Below are 16,422 nucleotides of genomic sequence, written 5' to 3' on the forward strand. Positions count from 1 at the left end.
AACCCCAGAGGAGCGGGATAGTTTCTTGCCTCCACCCCTCACTCCCTCTTTAGAGGTAAGCTGCCAACAGCTATTTGGTTTAATCTCAAGGACTGCCCTGCAAGCATTGGGTGTTCTAAGTGTGGGTGGTCCTGTCAGTGGGTGGAAAGAAGGAGGGGGAAGGACACACACAATCATCATTAACAACCCCCTTGTTGTTGGATGGAGGTCATATCAAGGGTGACTGAGAAGTTTCATCTTTATATAGGCAATAGCGTGCACAGACTTGAAGGCCACTGTCAACCACAGCAAGAAATCCCAACATGCCCCAAAGCAAGGGATCATAGCTTGGCTGCACACCAGCCATGTGACTCGGTCACCACGCGAGGCTGGCAATGCTGAAAGTAACCACAACAGTAAAAACAGTGTGTGAGGTTCTCTTTTAAGGTAGGAATACAGCTTATTTTTGTTTATTTTAAGCATGTGCTAAAATGTGTACATGCATCAATGCGTGTTTGTTTGAGTTTCATACTGTCTCTCATATCCTCTGATCCCTGGTAAGTCACACCTCTGGGTCTTGGCTTTGTCATTTCTATACTTGTCATTTCTACTTTGTCATCACTTCCAGAAGAAAGGCAGTCAGAGATCCACCTTGCCTTCTGAATTTTTTATATTGAGAAAAAAATGAATTTATTGTGTTTCTGGTTGAGATCTAAAAACAAAGGATCGAATGTAAAAATACCTCGTATTCAAGACAGACTTCCAGAGAAGTCAGAATCCAATGAAACTTCAGAATCTTGAAATATGGAGAAATGGCAATGAAACACTAAGTCAAACAGCTCATACATAATCCCACAGCAATCCTGGGGTACCGCTATTACCAACACTTGCAACCACAGACCTGGAACAGCCAGTCGCCGCCACCCTGTGCCCAATCCCCAACAGACACGCTGAGGAAACTGATGCTCAAGGCCATCCAAGAATACAGACCAGCCCTTCTGTTTTATTCTGATGGTCACAGCAGAATCCCCATGACTCAACTTTCAAAGTGAGTGCTTGTTTCCATTCACTGCGTTCTTCAAGTCTGGCTAAACAGACCTGGGGAAGAGGAGCCAAAGTGTGTATTTGAGGTTATAGCTGAACAATGAAATGTGGTTAGAGAAGAAAAATGCTGTAACCCCCACAAGATCCTAAGAAATGTCAGTGTTTTGTGTGCGGCAGGTAGACTGCAGGCTGGGATTACCTCCAGCTAAACACACAAATGGTACTGTTGCAATCCCCAACTCTAATCCCACCCACTTGAGAACATTTTTATCATCTGTCTATTTCTGAAAGGAACAGATTGGCATACGTACATTAAACAAGAACAAACAACTACAAAGGCGTAAGCCAAAAGTGAGAGAAAATCCAAATTAAGTGTTGGCCAGGCCAAAAGGCAGGGGCTTGGGATCTCCGACTCCATTTCCAAAAAAGGAAGGCAAAGCTTCTGATGTTCTGAAGGGCTGAAGGCAGAGTTTGGGATGGATCATACGCACATAAGCCCATGAAGCCTGTGCTTCGGCGTCATGGTGGCTCATGTGGGCACCTGTCGCACCCTTGCATCCTTACATTTGAGCACCACCCAGCCTTCTTCCAGCCAATGATGCCCACCCAGAGAGAAAGCAGCTCCCTTTCATGCTCCCTTAGTCCCTCCCCTTCCAGAACTCTTGATTAGGAGCAGATCTCAGCGTTGAATGGATCTTTGTGCCAGGCTGGCTAAAAGCACTTTCTACGTTACCTCATTCATTCCCACAGCAACTCCTCTGAGGTGGGCGCTGCTGGGACAGCAGGCTGTGGTGGTCCCAGCAGGCTGCTGGGACAGTCAGGCTGCCAGGATGAAACCTAGCGCTGCCACTCACCTAGCTGAGTGACCCAATACCTGCCTTAACGGGTTTTCTGGAGAAATCATTACACAACCCTTGGACAGTGCTTAGTACAGAACCTGGCATGGAACAAGCATTCAATAAATGTTCATTTTCACTAATATTCCTCTTTTATCTCTGAGGGATATGCCTTAGAGCATTTAAAGAATTTGCATGGGTAAACAATGTGAGAGAAAAGATATTTCTATAATAATGCCTTAAATCTAAGCTCTACTTACCAGAATAGAGCTTTCTACTTTTTTTATACCTTTTCCCCCCTTACTATTTTTCTTTTCTGAAAAGAAAAGATGAGGCTCTCTAGAGGAGTAATGTATTTTAGGGTATAATTGCTGCCATGGTTGATTGATCGGATGTGGCTTCATAGCAAGAGAGGACAGTAAACATGCCCGTCACCCTCAGTGCACAAGGAGATCTGCTCTGAGGGCCAGTGGTCAGCCACATGGCCAGAGTCCCTCAGCAGGAGCCACCAAGTGATGACAACGGGGATGCTGAAATAAAACAGACAATAAAATGAAACTTTTCGAAGGATGAGCAGGGAGCAGAGGTGCGGCCAGAGGTAAACAGAAACCTGGACTCAGTGCCCTGAACACCTGAGGGGCTGTCAAACTGCTGTCAGAGGCACTCCAGGGTGGTACCCCTTGTGACTTCCCTCTGAACCAGGTAACTAACAACTGAGATGTTAAAGGACTTGGGCAAGAGTTTTAAACATGCAATTGATGATTAAGATTCCATCTATTTTTCACTGGGGAACTGCATTAGACAACAGTTTCTTATCTTAAAATTACTGTCCCAGGTATGTTATGCCATACCCTATGAGTACCTGGTACAGGTCAAAAGGTTTGGAGCCCCAGGAGGGGGCCTTGGGCGGCCTGCGTACAGGAGAGGGTGTGACAGAGTGGCTTTGGAGCTCTGAAGCCACTTTGCCGTGTGTGTGCCAAGTACTACCTCTGCGGGTGGGTGTTGGGGGTCTCTTCCACAAGTGAGGGATGAATGGCAACACTGCCTCTCCAACAGCAGGATTGGCATCCGGTCTCTCAGCCTTCTACTCCTTCTTCTGCCCGTGTGCGAGTGGGGGGAGGGCTGGCACCCTGTCTCCCAGGGCTATTACATTTGCATTGGCACTATCACTCTCGCCATTTACAAACTGCGTGCAGTTGTGAAGCTCTGGCACACACAGTTCTCACAGAACCCAACTGCCTCCTCTGATGGGATCTTCAGGAGCTCTCATAAAAGGGAGAACTTAAAACCCCTACAACTTTAATATTTGTGGCAACTTTCCCACATGTATGTAGTATTTTTTAACTGGGCAACAAATTTATGTTGTTGCTAGTCCTTACATTTTTGAGGTACGGCACTTTCCAGGGAACAGGAACAGTAGCCTACCCTTAGCAGATGGTCAACTGTTTCTAATGCTCCACTATTTCTTCACAGGTATTGCAAACGGGCACATTAACTGCCTTCAAATGTAACGGCAGCCATTTCACAGAGCAGTGGTTTTTAATTAATAGGATTTCCCCGGAATTACTTGCCATTTGGGGCCCTTAACAGACCTGAATCCTTTAGCCCTTTAAAGTTCATTTCATTTTGCTTGATCTCAATGGCTTTTAAAAAATCTGAGTTTTAATTGGGCTGTTTGATTTTCAGATTTGCTTCTATATCTGGTGCTACTATGGTCTCCACCTATTTGAGATTTAAAGCCAAAGACAAATGTTTATGACTCCCCATTAAACATATTCATATATGCAAATATCTATTCTAGCAATTAGCAGTGCACGATAGCCTACTCGTTATGCAAGTATACCCCTCTGCAGGTATTCCCCAAGCCATCATCTCTACTGCTCAGAACATGGGGAGGAAGTTATAAAACACATTTCATTCTGTCTGAAGTCCACTGCTCTGTCAGGGTCAGTGCTACCATCTGCCTGGGCTTATTTTCATAAATAGGTAACCACTTTTCCTCTGCATTTGTTCAGAAGAATTTAGCTCATATCACTCCAGTCGACTGGGAGCCAGGAAGGCTAGGATAGGCTCACACTGGGGGTTGGTGATTTAATGCATCCAAGGTACAAATGAAGTAACTTAGTCTGGAAACAAATGGAGAAATCAGGAGTAAGAAAAAGGGTGTGGTCTAGATGACCCAAGCGTTTTCAACTCTGATATCTTCCTATCCAGGGATTCATATTTACATCTTTTGAAGCAATGTTGATGCATAGAGAGTTGGTTCACATACATTTCCTTCCTGGACCTCTTCTGCCTGGGACTGTTTTGGTTGTCAATGAAATCACAAATAGCTCTCTGATTCTGTCACGCTCATCCTGGGTTGGAGGGTGAAGGTGCATTGTACCTTTTCTGTTTGTGACCTTACCTTTCCTTACAGATGGTAAATTCCAGTGGTCTTTTTCTCCCATGTACAAGCTGAGTCCACCTGCTACCTTCTACACAGGCCCATCCTCCCTGGGGGCCAGTATCTCATTTCCTATGATTTAGGACTCTCGCAAAAAATCAACCTCATTTAGAAAACCTGCTAAACCCTGGTGAGATATGAGATGAATGTCTTTGAAATCTCATATCTAGCATGTTAATGTAGAATAAATGGAAATCAAAGGAAAATGAAAATCAACACTAATAAAAAAAATCACAGTCAGTGGTGGGATGAGTTCTGGAGACCAGGGGGCTCAGGAAAAGTTGTGAGGAGGAGAGAGTACTTGAGGGGCTTCAAGGTCCTAGAGGAGGCAGATTGAAATCAGGGACTCTATCCTGCCCCATGAAGGAAGGGTGACAGCCAAGCACAGAGTGCTTGGGGGAACAGAGGTATTTATTTCCCTCACTCTCATGATATTTTAAAAAAAGTAATACAGGGGCGCCTGGGTGGTGCAGTCGGTTAAGCATCCGACTTCGGCCAGGTCACGATCTCACGGTCCGGGAGTTCGAGCCCCGCATCAGGCTCTGGGCTGATGGCTCAGAGCCTGGAGCCTGTTTCCGATTCTGTGTCTCCTTCTCTCTCTGCTCCTCCCCCGTTCATGCTCTGTCTCTCTCTGTCCCAGAAATAAATAAACGTTGAAAAAAAAATTAAAACAAAAAAAGTAATACATACATATAGTTCAGAACTCTCCAAATAGGAAAAGGTGTCCAGGGGCGCCTGGGTGGTTCAGTTGGTTAAGTGTCCGACTTTGGCTCAGGTCATGATTTCACGGGTTCCTGGGTTTGAGCCCCACGTCGGGCTCAGTGCTCACAGCTCAGAGCCTGGAGCCTACTTCAGATTCTGTGTCTCCCTCTCTCTCTGCCCCATCCCCACTCATGCTCTGTCTCTCTCTGTCTTAAAAATAAATAAAACATTAAAAAAAATTTAAAAAAGGAAAAGGTGTCCAGTGAAATGTCTCACTCCCAGCCTTGTTCCAATCCTCTTACTTCTTACTTTCGTCCCTGAAAGTCACCATTGTCTATAGTTTCTTATACAGTTTCTTATAAGAAATAATAGTTTCTTATTATTTCAGGTTTTCTTTATGAATCAACAAGCAAATATGAATGCAGCACATTAGACCCATCAGGGTAAGTACACGGCATTTAAGAACAACTATGAGGTGGACAAATATAATGTCAACTGGATCCTCTTTATCTGGCTGTGGTAGGCAGCTTCCAAGACGCTCCCAATGATCCCACGTCCCGGTATTCATGTCCTCATGCACTCCCCTCCCCTGAGTGTGGCCGCACCGAGTGACTTGCTTCTAGTGAATGGAGTAGGGCAAAAGGGATGGGGTGTCACTTGCGAGTTCAGGTGACCTCTGCTTGTTGGCATGCATGCTCTTACTCTTCATGCCTGCTTGCTTGGATGGAAAAAGCTGCCAGGTTGTGAGCTGCTGTACGGAGAAATCCCCATGGCAGGGAGCTGAGGGGAACGTGCTGCCAACAGCCAAGGAAGAACTAAGGTCCTCAGCCCAGCCACCCAGGAAGAACTGAATCTTGCCAGCAACCACATGAGTGAACTTGGAAGTGGGTCTTTTCCCAGGTAAGCCTTGAGGGGACTGCAGACCCACTGACCCCGTGCTGCTTTGTGAGAGGTCCTTAGCCAGAGGACCCAGGTGAGCCACACTCAGATCCCTGACTGACAGAAACTATAGGGTAATAAATGTTGTTTGAAGCCGCTAAGTTTTGCTGTAATTCGTTAGGCATTGATAAGTAATTCATATGCTGGCAGATGATTTTAAATATTTAGTGTGTCCCTTTTCAAGATCACTCTCAGCTGCTCAAGCTAAAAGCATTAGCAGCCATTATTCAAGCCGTTCAACAGAAGTATACTGTGGGCCTAAAGGGTAATTAAAAAGTTGTAAAAGCCATGTTAAAAAAGGTGTGAAAAACAAGTAAAACCAACCAACAGTATGTTTTATTTAAGCCAACATATCATTTCAATGATAATATACACAGTTCAAATGCTCACTAGCCACATGTGGCTAGTGGCTCCTACACCGGACAATGCAGGCTCATAGAAGGTGAGGGATGGTCAGATCTCTAGAGGTTTTGTTTTTCCCACCCCACTCAGCCCTCAGCCCCCCATTGCCTATTTCAAATGTCAGTCTCTAACACTTCTTGCCTGCACCTGACAGGGTGCACGGAACAAGCCAATGAAGGCAAAGATCCTGGTAACTTAGCATGTGAAGGAACTGAGGGAGGAGAAAGGGAAGGTTTTGGTTAGAATCATCATGAATGTGTAGCCCCCACTGACTACCCTTGGTGGAGACTGGAATCCCAGAGGTCCATTTTGTGTCAGTTAAATGTTTCAGTGACCCATTCTGCTTCTAATTCTGATGATGCTAATTACATGTAAGCTTTTGGCTTCACAGAAGAACTGGAAAGCAGAACCTTGCACAAAGCAGCAGGTGGCCCACAAGAGGGGTATGCTCAGGGCAATGTGTTTGGGAGCCATGGCCTAGGAAACCAGAACAGTGGGCAGCTTTGCAAATACACCTTGTCAAAGGCTGACTGTGCCAGGGACGTCTACCCTTGTTGCTCTGACATACCCGCTTCTCTTAGATATAGTAAAGACACAGCTCCCAAAAGTTAAAGAATTCTAGATTTTTTTTTAAGTTGTATATTTTTAAAAGTGTGCTGGTTGTTTTTTTTTTTTTTTTTTTTTTTTTTTCACTTGGAATTGCAGTTCTAGCTCGGGATGCTGAGTGGCCCAGAGGGAATTCTCCGTCTAGGAGAAATAGAAAGCTGGGCCCGTTTTCCTTGAACATCTATCTCATGGATGTTCACACGGTTCGTGTGACCATGAAAGTATGAAAATGCTCCATCTTTTCCATTTGGGGCAATGTACGCCACAGTTATAATGAAGCATTCTGTGAACACATCAGACTTTAAGATTGCTCCTTCCTGAAAGAAGTACAGGAGAAAAGGGCCGTGTGGACTCTATCGTTTCTATCAAAAAACAACCGTGGCTTTAGAAATAGCACTTTAATAGAGAAAAGCTCTCTCCTCAAAGACAGTTTCAAAATTCCTATCCTTGTTTGTTACAAGGACTTCTAGAAAATTAGTTTCTGAACTTGGTGTCCTTGGTTTTAGAGGATTCAATTTCTAAGGCTGAGTAAATTCAAGTACAGCATGTGAAAGAATAAGATCCTTTTCCAGGTAGATACCAGAAGAGAGGTCAGAGGACCCTGACTGGGAACATAAAGTTTTCTTGGCTGCATAGATTCGATGATGGGTATTTCTTTATTTAACCCTCTTTGCAGGGGAATGTTTACACCTAACCAGAGGAGAAATGAGATATGCACATATATGGCTTATGTTTGTGATGTTGAATATTAATTGGTTGTCAATAGATTAGTAAGCTGGTTGCCTATTCTGTTTGCTAACTAATGTTTAGCTTATTTAATTGATAACTTTTGACAATAAGAACACACTGAACCTAAAACGGTTACACATCCAGTAGGTTAAGATTTGTTCTTTGGTTCATGATGCCAGTTTTTGCATTTTTGTGGCTATTGTTATTAATAAGTTAACTGCTAAGTGTCCCTAATTGAGAGATTTATTTGAACTGATAAACTGTTAGAATTAGAAAAGAGAACCAAGCATAATCTCCTAATTAGCAAATGAGTGCACTTTAAGTGATACCAACCTCACATGTTGCCTGTGTATGGCATAACACAGTGGTTTCTAAACTTTACTGCACATCAGAATCACTTGGGATCTTTGAAGAATACCACCCCCACATTCTTATGTAACAGGGGTGTGATCTGGGCAGCCATGTTTTTAAAAGCCTCCTAGGTGATTCTGATTTATAGCAAAGTTTGGGAACCACTATATAACACACACCTGGACAAGAGTCAGAAGCGCTGCATGTCTTCAATAGTTTTGGACCTAAATTCTGAAGTTTTAGTTTACCCATTAATAAAATGGGATGATAGTTGATTCAAATGAGAAAATAAGGTGAAAGCACCCTGGCAATTGCAAAGCCTCGTAAGGGTTTCTCAATGATGTGGTTAATGTTACTTTAGGTGCTTTAAAAAATACTGATTCTTTTTGCACAGTGAAGGAAGTCATCAACAAAATCATAAGGCAACCTACTGAATGGGAGAAGGTATTTGCAAATGATATATCTGATAAGGAGTTAATATACAAAATATATAAAGAACTTATACAACTCAACACCAAAAAACAAATAATCCAATTAAAAAATGGGCAGAAGACCTGAATAGACATTTCTTCAAAGAAGACACACAAAGGGCCAACAGACACATGAAAGGATGCTGAACATCACTCATCATCAGGGAAATGCAAATCAAAATCAAAATGAGATATTACTCTACACCTGTTAGAAAGGCTAGAATCAAAAAGATAAGAAATAACAGGTGTCGGCAAGGATGTACAGAAAAAGGAACCTTCATGAACTGTTGGTGGAAATGCAAACTGGTGCAGCCACTGTGGAAAACAGTATGGAGGTTCCTCAAAAAATTAAAAATAGAACTAGCATATGATCTAGTAAGTTCACTATTGGGTATTTATTTAAAGAAAATGAAAACACTAATACAAAAAGATACATGCACCCCTATGTTTATTGCAGCATTATTTACAATAGCTACGATATGGAAGTAATCCAAGTGTCCACCGATAGATGAATGGATAGAAAAGATGTGGTGCATATATATATAGTGGAATATTAGTCATAAAAAGAAGGGTATATTGCCATTGTGATAACATGGATGGATTTAAAGGATATAATGCAAATGAAATAAATTGGACAGAGAAAGACAAATACCATGATTTCACTCATATGCAAAATTTAACAAAACAACTGAAGAAGAAAAGAGACAAAAAATTAGACTTATATATGGAGAACAAACTGGTGGTAGAGGGGAAGAGGTGGGTTAGAAGATGAGTGAAATAGACAGATACAGGGGAAAGAAAAAAACTGATTCATGGGCCTCATCCCCAGAGAATCTGATTTAACTGGCCTTGGGTTGGGCATGGGCATCAGTGTTTTTGACAGACAGCCCGGATGAATTTACTGTTCAGTCAGGGTTAAAAACCACGGCCTCAACTCCAAGTGAACGATCACCTTCTCATTGGGACCATCTCCAATTCACAGGACGGAATTCTTCACATCTCTCTAACTGAACAGAATTAAAGCACTATGTAGGGCTGCTTGTCAACTCTTCTGGCTCCAGCTTTCCCCTCCCCTTGCATTTGAATAAGAAAGCTTCCAAGGGAGAGGTGTGTTTTCCTCAATGCCTCAAACAAGGGACAAACCCATCAATACTAATGAGTTAAGGAATTATTGTTAGTGTTTTAGAATTCTTCAGTGGTTGTTTTCAGAAGCCATGGACAATGCTGGGGCACCTGAGATTATTTTCTGGCCTTTTCTTCAGCCCCTGGGAGGAAATAAGAAGGTTATAGGTTATCCTGCCTTTCAAGTTCTCAGGAGGAGTCCCCACACTCCAAGACAAAATAACACAGTGCGCTGGGTTGTCTATTGGTTGACACCTCAGCTCCCCTTTAAAGCACTACCCAGTACCACAGGTGCTAGAGGCCTGGGGACTACATTCCCTGCCTGCAGAAGTTTTGGGTTTGATGTCACCAGTGAGAAGCATCGAATAGGGTTCGGAAGGTTAAAGAGCAATGGAAGCCATTAACGCTCCCAGGTCAGCGAAAGCCGTACATAAGCTTCAGCAGATGGCAGATGTGCTGTCAGTAGCTTCCAGGCATTCTGGCACCTGTAGGTGCTGCAGACATCTGAGGTTATTGTTAGCACCTTTCCGTAACTCTGGCTTTTACCGATTTCCTGGTGGCTCCGTGCCTATAACTACCCTAACCCTCCTGATGCATTTGGAAGCCACTAATGCCGTATCTTAAGTGCGTTTCTACTTAAAATACCTAGAGTGGTTTCTCTTTCCCAGATCAAACTCTGACTTAACATATGGTAATTAGGAGCATGAACTCTGAAGTCAGAAAGCCTGGTTTATTGATGTACATTCAGGCCCTGCCATATTCTAGCTGTGCATCCTTGTGCAGAGAACCTAGAATTGCTCGGTCTCAGCTTCTTCATCTTTATTTTTAAATTTTATTATTTACTTATTTATTTATTGAGAGAGAGAAAGGGAGAGAGAGAGAAAGATTGAGAGCATGCATGAGTGGGGTAGGGTCAGAGGGAGAGGGAGAGACAGAATCTTAAGCAGGCTCCATGCCAGTGTGGAACCTGATGTGGGGCTTGATCCCACAACTGTACAACCATGACCTGAGCTGAAACCAAGAGTTGGACGCTTAACTGAATGAGCCACCCAGGCGCCCCAGTGTTCTTATCTTTAAAACATAAAAATAAGAATGTTTACCTCCCAGGAATATTGTGGGAATTATATGGGGAAAATGCACAAAACATTTTGCAGTGCCTGATACACAATAACTAATATTCACTAATATTATATGGGGAAAATGCACAAAACATTTTGCAGTGCCTGATTCACAATAACTAATATACACAATAACATATTCAGTATTATTATTGGTATTTTATTACCCATTCCGTCTTGTAACAATGTGCATGTGATAATTTAAGTCCATTCCCTTCTTCTAACAGAGAACATAAACTCCTTAATTTATTGACCATCTCCAAAGAGCCAAGGGTATTCTAGGTGCTAGTGATATAAAGTTGAAAAAGTCTTTGCTTTCAAGTGGCTCACTGCTTATTGGAGGGAAAGTCAGATCAGTAAGCCTAGGAAACTGATAAGCAGTGGGAGCACAAATAACCATCTTCTTTCTTTGTCAGACAATCCTGGCCCCTTTTATTTTTCCTCATAAGTTTTATTCTCCAGGCTTTGAAGCATCTCTGTATTTCTCTCTTGTGTCCACTACAAGTTCTCCGACGTCCTTCCCAATGTACATTCATGTGAGGGACACAGTCCACTGTATAGGCTATATCGGTATTAACCAGAGTGGGAGAGACACCTGTCCTATGCCTGAAGTCAACAGTTCCTAATTGTTCTTCACCTTGTTCATTTAGTTCCTTCCTCCCTGTGCATCTGCCTCTTTGTTCAGGATACCCATAGGTAATTTGAGATTCATCACCAAATTTTAACAACCTTGTCCTATGCTATGTGGACCTAGATGACTATTCTGGTTTCTGTGACTGTGGAGGGAACCAAGCCAGACCTGGATACTGCAGAGATCCAGCCAATCCCTCACCCCAAGTTGTCCAGTCCCTGGAACATATGCCCTCAGGACTTCTGGCTACCTGTGACTAGATGCAGGCTTTGTTTTAAAAATATATTTTTGAAAGAGAGAAAGCATGAGTGGGTGAGGGGAAGGGAGGGTGGGTGGGAGCAGAGGATCCGAAACAGGCTCTGCACAGAGAGCAGCAAGCCTGACGTGGGGCTCGAATTCACAAAGAGAGAGAACATGACCTGAGTTGAAGTCAGATGCTCATTAGTGGCTGCAGCCTTTATACTAAATCCACTAACCCACACTAAATCCCCCCACTAAATCCACTAAATGCCACAAACAACAATAAACTGATCATTTAAATGTAAAGAGAAGAAAAGGACATCCATGTTCCATATTAGAGAAAAAGCATCCTATTAGCTATTCATTAAAAAAGATCTCATATACACCAGGACCAATACACTACTTTTTAAAAAAAGTGAATAGGGTTGAAAGTTAGGCAAATATATTAAATTGTCTAAACTCATTTTCAGGTATGCACAACTGGTTTTTGCAATGGGAAACAGTTACCCATTCAACATGCATCTCTATCCACCAAATACATCCTTATGGGAGTTGTTCTGCTCATAGTGATACAGAACGTATCAAACAACCCATGCACATTAAACCCTGCCATACCTATTGTAGAGGATGGTTCCATTTACTGAACTGGAAACAGGGTCACAAGCATCAGTCAGGGCCACTCCACAAAAAAGTTTCAGCATTTCCTTATAGTTTTAAGTCAGGTGTATTTTGGGTTTAAGTAAAAAAAGAGTAAAACTGCAGAATCAAGTTGTTGCCTACCCAACTTTTTACATATTCATCTATTTGACTTTCATGTGGCAGAAAGGAATCTCAAGTGCAAAGGAAATAATTCATGTGAAAAATTTTAAGTGGTAGTGCATATTTTTGAAACAGAATGGGACTGTAATGTTTATTCTACTTATGAAAATGACCAGTAATGATCATGATAAATGTAGTCACTATCCTAGAGGTCATGGTGTAAATCCTGCCTAGGTGGGTCTATTCATTGACAGAGCACAGGAGTAGGGATGAAGAGAAGTAGGGCCGCAGTCCAATGTAGACTTTCTGATTTTCCAATTTTAGATGGGTCAAGAGTCCCGGTCCACAGTTTTTCATTAGAATGGTAGAGAATCAACTGAGCTCAGGACCAATACTAGACACACTGTGAAGTAGATGTACTATTGTCTTTGGAAACCTCTACCATTTTAGGTGCACCATCTCCCTATCCCAAGGCTCGTGGCTCCTTTCTCATGCAGCACGTTCAGGATCCCCTCTGGGATAGACAGATGTGGCATTCAGTTGTCATGTCTCCTTAAGGTTCTTCTTCTCGGCTGTGACAATTTCTCAGTCTTGCTTTGTTTTTGATGATGTTGACCACTTTGAGGAGTGTTGGCCACGTTTTTTGTAGAATGTCCCACAATTTGGATTGTTTGATATTTTTATCATGATGAGGTTAGGGTTCTGGGGAGGAAGAGTCCAGAGGTAAAGTGCCATTCTTGTTCCATCATATCAAGGGTGCATGTTATCAACATGACTTATCACTTATGATGTTAAGCTTGGCATCACTTGGCTAAAATTGTGTTTGTCAGATTTATCCACTGTAAAGTTATTCTTTTCCCCCTCTTTCCAGACTCCACATGGAAGTACCTAAGGAAAATTCATGCTTAAGGGGTAGAGATTTACATTCCACTTCCTTGAGGAGCAGTATCTACAGATATTATTTGGTATTATTCTGTACAAGAAATTTGCTTCTTCACTCCTTTATTCAATCATTTACTTATATCAGCATGGACTCTCACATATTTACTTTCTGTATTGGGTTATAATCCAACATTAGTCAACTGTTTTTTTTTTAATGTATATTTTTTCTTTTCTTTTCTTTCCTATTTCCTTTCCTTTCTTTCTTTTATTTTCTTTCTTTTTTTTTTTTTTTAAGTAGGCTTCACACCTAGTGTGGAGCCCAACATGGGGCTTTAATTCACAGCCCTGAGATCAAGATCTGAGCTGAGATCAAGTGTTGGCTGCTTAGCTGACTGAGCCACCCATGTGCCCCTAGTAAACTATTTCTTAATCACATAAAAAGTATTGGATTGAGTAGTCCTATAGAAACTCTATAGATAGAACCAAGGGACAGAGTCACAATGTGTTGCCAGTGATTGCTATAGGCATAAATCAAAGGCTTGTCATTACCTGTGCAAACTGGTTAAATTCTGGCCAAATAGACATTTTAAGTCCTAATAAAGCATTCAGATTCTTGATCAGCAAGAGCAGAATTCTTTCCAAATGACAGGTATCTGCATATTCATATGTATACACTAAGGCTATCAGGGACATTCAATTGTCAAATGAACCAGACACCTCTGTTTGTCTTGTTTGCTCACACTGATTTATGCCACATTCATGTACCACTCCTTCCTTGAAATGCTTCTTGCACAGCTTCTCTGGTCCTTAAGGTTCTCTTTACCTTTGACTTCCCATTTCCTTTTGCCACTCTTCAGAAGTTGATGTTACCGTAGGATCCTGTCCTCAGTTTCTATTCTCTTCTACCCCTTCTTACCTCATCTACTCCTGAGGATGACATCTATGACCTCATCCTCCAAGAGCCAGTTCCCTAGGCTCAAGTGCACCCTCGCATTTCCACACTATGGCTTCCTGAAGGCCAGAGACCACATTTTATCCTATAGGGCATCTTTAGCATCCAACAAAATGCCTGGCATAGAATAACCACATAACAAATGTTTGCTGAGAAAATAAATGAATCTCCACTTGGATGTGCCTCTATGATTTGCCTAAAACCAGAACCCTCTCACCTCCCCACCTAAAATCCAACATGCACTGCTGAATTCTATGTCCAGGTCCATGATACTATTACCCACCAGGTCATGTGCACATGGTTGTTGACTTCTCCCTGCCCTCTTTACAGACAGTAAAACTCCTAGAGGTATGTGTTCAATGTCCTAAGTTTTCTTTTGAACCCATCTTCCTCCATCCCTCACAGTACTGCTTTAATTCACACTTCTGGTACCCCTGTAATAGCTTCCTAACTTCCTCCCTCCAGTTTTTCCTCCAGGTTCTATTGCCCATCTTGTTGCAATCCACCTAAAATCTAAATCCATAGTACCTGCTGCTTGTTAGGGACGACAAGGCACTTCATGGCCTGGCCTCAGCTCTCTGCAGTTGTTAGCCTGTCCCAGCCCTTATAATCAATACTGGAACAATGCAAACTATATATAGTTACACTTGTCAGAATCTCAGCCTCCACCTCTCCTGCCTGAAATGCCTTTCTTTCTATTCCCTGTTTTCATCTATTATTCACCCTTCAAATGCCACCCCAAAGGGCATATCGTCTTGATGCTCAATGACCTTAGTTAATTACACTCTTCTGTACACCGTCTAATAGCACATTTGCCCACACTATAGTGTAATTATCTGTCTTCAGACTGTCATCTACCTGACTCATGGGCTCCTTGAAGGAAGTGTCAGCCTCACTCCTTTCTGTGTCCCCAGTGCCTGAGGCACACAAATATTTACTTAATGAAAAGTCATAAGCACACATGCCTCCATAATAAGAGACAAAACCTGCAACACTGCACAGAAGAACTTGATCCATGACTACAAATGGAATGGAATACACTTAAAATCTTAAAGTCTATCTTTAGAGGGCTGAAAAATGAGCTTGAGATAAGTTATATAAAAGTTTACTTTAAAAAGCTCTTGAATTTATAATAACCACACTTTTTAGAGCTCATTGTCTATTAACTTCAAAAACAGAAAATGGCTGGGCAAATTTGTCTACTCCAGGATCAGACCAACAACGGAAGGGCTCAGAAACTGGAGAATCCCAGGGCCTCAAACGACTCTGCAGCTGTTTATGAAATAAAAAGTGCAAGGCTAATGGCCATGGGCTGCTGCTAAAATTCTTGCAGGAAATGAGTGGGTAGTGTATGCTACTTTTTATCCAGATCTTTTCCCAGTCAAAATCTGGCTTTTGACAAATGTATTTTGGTTAAAGTTATCTTAATACAAGGTAATATTTTTTTTTAAAAAAGATTAAAATTGTGTTTTGAAGAGTTTCTATACAGGCACAGTGGAGTTTCCTTCTTTTGGTTTCCCTGATGGAAAAGGAAGGACAGGGAGGGCCAGGAGGAGCCATATGGGGAAGGAGAAAGAGGCCAATGTGGGTGCAGTGTCAGGTGAACTGGGAACATTCCGTCTGAATGTCTTGGTGTGGGGCACAAGAGGCAATGACAACAGTATGTAAGGAATATGTGTTAAAGGGACTTATTTAACTTTGCTTCGATGTTGTGTGGGGCCTAGAGGACCAGTCCCTTAGGAAGCTGATGCCAAGCAGGTAGTTTCTAGCCCTATCAGAGACTCCCTCCCTGCCTTTTCTTTTTCTTCACCAACCAATCTTGACCAGGACTTCCTCACCTCCCACCTGTAACACACTCCTGCTCTAGAAAATTCTCAGGTTGCCTAATTACCAAGGCTGGTCTCCAAACCAGGCTGTGTCTAGTCACTGCTCACTCTTCCCATGCTGAGTTGATGTTCTGGGGAAATTTGGTCTCATTTGTGCACCAAGAGCTCCATACAGCATTTTTCAATGCATCTGTGACCAAATTATTTTCATAAAAAATACAAACACCATAATAAAGCTCTGCCCAAAATGCATGTACCTGTTGAACTTCTGTGGCCTGCAGTTTGGGACAGTGTTATTTTGGAGCATCCAAACACGTCAGTGTAGCTGATGCTCCTGTACCCTTGTCCCCACCTGGTGTCCAAGCTGGGGCATTTCCTTGCTTTCTCT

General features: G+C 42.4%; 1 protein-coding gene and 1 long non-coding RNA gene across 2 annotated transcripts in view; one reads left to right on the top strand and one right to left on the bottom strand.

Moving 5' to 3' along the window:
- The window catches only part of AFF3 (ALF transcription elongation factor 3), a 451,465-nt gene that overhangs the window by 125,809 nt on the left and 309,234 nt on the right, over nt 1–16,422 (bottom strand). The gene's annotated exons all lie outside the window — the stretch shown is intronic.
- Nucleotides 5,176–16,422, top strand: part of LOC121016414 (uncharacterized) — a 32,294-nt gene continuing 21,047 nt past the window's right edge. Inside the window, exon 1 of the long non-coding RNA XR_005784265.1 lies at nt 5,176–5,907. This is a non-coding gene — a long non-coding RNA (uncharacterized LOC121016414). The remainder of the gene's footprint in view (nt 5,908–16,422) is intronic.

This window comes from Herpailurus yagouaroundi, unplaced genomic scaffold (genome assembly GCF_014898765.1).
Source record: "Herpailurus yagouaroundi ecotype Mexico unplaced genomic scaffold, PumYag 210, whole genome shotgun sequence".
Classification (NCBI taxonomy): Eukaryota; Metazoa; Chordata; class Mammalia; order Carnivora; family Felidae; genus Herpailurus; species Herpailurus yagouaroundi.